The sequence below is a fragment of the Vipera berus genome, assembly GCF_964194415.1.
Source record: "Vipera berus genome assembly, chromosome: 1".
Classification (NCBI taxonomy): domain Eukaryota; kingdom Metazoa; phylum Chordata; class Lepidosauria; order Squamata; family Viperidae; genus Vipera; species Vipera berus.
In genome coordinates this window covers 5,117,861-5,121,997 of record NC_138202.1, presented here as the reverse complement: position 1 = coordinate 5,121,997, position 4,137 = coordinate 5,117,861, and positions in this window count along the sequence as shown.

The window sequence follows — 4,137 nt, the reverse complement described above, 5'->3', positions numbered from 1 at the left end:
TATGATACGGAGGGGGGCGTGGTTAGAACGTTGGCCTAGGAGTTTCGTTCCATCGCAGCGCGTCGGAGCCAATCAGCGAAGGGGAGGACTGGACCGCAGCCAATGGGGAAGAGACGGGAAGCGGGGGGGGGGGGGCGGGGAGAGCGAGACTTCGTGCTACACGTGCGTTGGAGAAGGACGTGGGAATGCGAAGCGTTTCTGGATAGAAAAAAAAGAAGTGTGTGGGGGGTGTTTTACGGGAAATAGGGATTTTAATTACGTTTACAATTTTAACTCTAATCTTTAATTTATTTCCATTTTTAAATTTAATTTACTGTACCGAGACCTTTAATTTTTGTTGTTGTTAGCCGCCCTGAGTCCCTCGGGAGATAGGGCCGGATATAAGTCCCATTAATTAATTAATTAATTTTAATTAATTAATAATAAATAAATAAATAAATAAAAGCCTCGGGGACAGTGAGTTAATTGATACAGAACATCACTGTCCCCGGTAATCTAAGAAGATAGGGGAACTTAGGCACCACACAAGTTATGTAGCAAGTAAACACAGGGTCAGTCATAAAGGACTCAAATGTCTGTACACCAATGCGCAGAGTATGAACAGTAATAATAATAATAATAAAATAATAATAATAAAATAATAATAAATAAGCAGGGTGACCTGGAAATTCAGGTAAATGAGGGCGGATATGATATTGTTGCCATTACAGCAACATGGTGGGACGAAACCCACAAATGGAACACACAGCTAGAGGGATTTAAATTATTTAAAAGAAATAGACTAAACAAAAGAGGTGGAGTTTCTCTCTATATAAGAAATAGCTACATCTCTACAGAAATAGAGCACAACAATGATGAAAACTGTAAACGTGAATGCATTTGGGTCAATATAAAAGGGGGAAAAATGACATTGCCATAGGTGTATACTATAGGCCGCCCAACCAAACAGAGGAAATAGATGAACTTTTTGCTAGTCAGTTAACTAAGGTATGTAGGAAGTGCATCACAATAGTAATGGGGGACTTTAATTACCCTGATATCAACTGGGAGACAAATTCTGCGCCAAGTGGAAGATCAAACAGATTCCTGACAAACCTAGCAGACAACTTTCTCTCCCAAAAAGTAGAGAAGGGAACTAGGGGATTAGCCATATTGGATTTAATTCTCACTAACAGAGATGAAATGATAGAAGGTGTCAAAGCCACAGGAAACTTGGGGGGAAGTGATCATGCAATATTGGAATTTAACAATCTGGAAGCACAAGCAATAGAACACAGCCAAACTAGAGTCTTGGACTTTAAAAGAGCTAATTTCAAAAAACTTAGAGAGACCTTGGGAAGAATTCCATGGATGAGAATCCTAAAGGGGAAAACAACTCAAGAAGCTTGGGAAATTTTGAAAAGTGAGATAATAAAGGCCCAGTCTAGTACAATACCAACAAAGAAGAAAAATAACAGCTCTCAAAAGAAACCAGCATGGCTGCATAAAGAACTCTCTGATAAACTGAAAGATAAAAAGGACAAGTATTAGAAGTGGAAAGAGGGGCACATAACTAATTCAGAATATCAGCAAACAGCCCGTGCCTGCAAAGATGAAGTGAGGCAAGCTAAGGCTCAAAATGAACTAAGGCTTGCAACCAAAGTCAAAAATAACAAAAAAAAGCTTCTTTCAACATATAAGAAACAAGAAAAAAGTTAAGGAAATGATTGGTCCAGCTTTCACTGCCATACATTGCAACTGGGAAGACCATAGCCTTGACTATACGCACTTTTGTTGGCAGGGTGACGTCTCTGCTTTTTAGGGTGCTGTCTAGATTTGCCATGGCTTTCCTCCCGAGGAGCAAGCGTCTTTTAATTTCTTGGCTGCAGTCCCCGTCTGCGGTGATCTTGGAGCCCAGGAAAATAAAATCTGTCACTACTTCCATTTCTTCCCCATCTATTTGCCAGGAATTGAGAGGGCTGGATGCCATGATCTTGGTTTTCTTAATGTTAAGTTTCAACCCAAGTTTTGCACTTTCCTTCTTCACCCGCAACAAGAGGCTCTTTAGTTCTTCTTCACTTTCTGCCATTAATTAATTTAAATATGAGACAGTAAATACTAAGGGGAAAAAAGAGGAAACATTTAATGTAATAGTTTGAGATCTGTACTAAAGATATTTGTATGTTATTGAATTATTGACCAACCCAGCCACCACATTGCTTTTCAAATATTTAAGTGTAAAACCAGAAAATCAATAAAATTTTCTTTAAAAAAAAGATTTACAGTTCAGATTTAAGGAGGAACCATGGCTAGGGGGCCCGGCCATGGTCAAAAGCAGGGGTCTCTGAATTTGGCAATTTGAAGACTTGTGGACTTCAACTCCCAGAATTCCCCAGCAAGCATGCCTCAGGCATCAAAGTTGCCTCCGTGTCTTTGGGCCAATCACCAGGAGGTGACGAATTCTAGTCTTGCCTTAGACGTGAAAGCTGATTGAGTGACACTTGGAAAAATTGCCTCTGGACTCCCCACAATTTCTCTCTTTCCTCCTGGATGATTTCAGCTAATAGCTCCAAATCTTAATTAGATGTGGTTTAACCGACCGTGGTTTAGTAGATTTCAAATACACGGGCGCATTTTTTTCTCCTCTGCAAGTCCATTAAACAAGGTTTTACTACAGGGGGGTCCAACCTTGGGCACTTGAAGACTTGTGGACTGCAACTCCCAGAATTCCCCAGCCAGGCATACTGGCTGGGGAATTCTGGGAGTTGAAGTCCACGAGTCTTAAAATGGGCCAATTTAGAGATTCCCTGATCTAAGTGGTTTTTCTCAAGTTGGGTGAGTTTGAAGACGTGTGGATTTTAGCTTCCAGAATTCCCCCGCCAGCATGCTGGCAAGAAGGGAATGGAGTGTTACGGAGAAGGGCATGGCTGGTTGGCTGGCACAATAATTAGGTCTTAGTCAACTGGCCCTTAACTGTGAGACATCTTGAATTCTGTAATGACACCTGGAGGAGATGAAGATTGGAATCTGGGGTGGGAGGAGGGGAGAGTTAGTAGCTATGGCAACCACATCCTGGTTCCTTTTGCTTGGAAGGCTCTTGTTACTATAGCAACCCCCCCTGTGATGCTCTGGGAAAGGAAGAATGCATTCTGATGGGCAGTGAGCCACACATTGGGACATTATCCTTATTCAGAGCTATCTGGATTGCAGGTTATCCTCCACGTTCAGCCACAATAGTAGCAACTGTGAGAGGGATCTTGGGAGTCCTACCTAGTGGACAATTGCTTAAATATGAGCCAGCCATGTGCTGCAGCTTCCAAAAAAGCCAACACAGTGCTAGGCTGCATCGACAGAGGGAGAGAATGAAGATCACGTCAAGTGTTAATTCCACTTTACAAGGCCTTGGTAAAGTCACACTTGGTAAGGAATCCGGCATCCAGTTTTGGTCACCACGATGTAAAAAGATGTTGAGACTCTAGAAAGAGTGCAGAGAAGAGCAACAAAGATGATTAGGGGACTAGAGGCTAAAACATACAAGGAATGGTTGCTGGAATTGGGTCTGTCTAGTTTAATGAAGAGAAGGATGAGGAGGGACATGATAGCAGCCTTCCAGTATCTCAGGGGCTGCCCCAAAGAAGAGGGAGCCAAGCTATTCTCCAAAGCACCCCAAGACAGGACAAGAAGCAACGGATGGAAATCAATCAAGGAGAGAAGCAACCTGGAACTAAGGAGAAACTTCCTGACAGTTAGAACAATTAACCAGTGGAACAACCTGCCTCCAGAAGCTGTGAATGCTCCAACACTGGAAGCTTTTAAGAAGAGACTGGACAGCCATTTGTCTGAAATGATATAGGGTTTCCTGCCTGAGCAGGAGGTTGGACTAGATGACCTCCAAGATCCCTTCCAACATCATCATCATCATCATCATCATCATCATTATTATTATTATTATTGCAAGTGCGGTGGAAAACAATTGAGTTCAAAATTTCTTTGTGAAGGGAACTTTGTCCCATTTTACGACCTTGCTTGCCATGGTTGTTAAGTGAATCACTGCAGTTGTTAAGCGGTTGTTAAGTGAATCTTAACAAATCCTCTCCTCTGGCTTTGCTTGTCAAAAGGGGTCTCAGAAGTGACTCCGGGGAGACTACCACCGACATC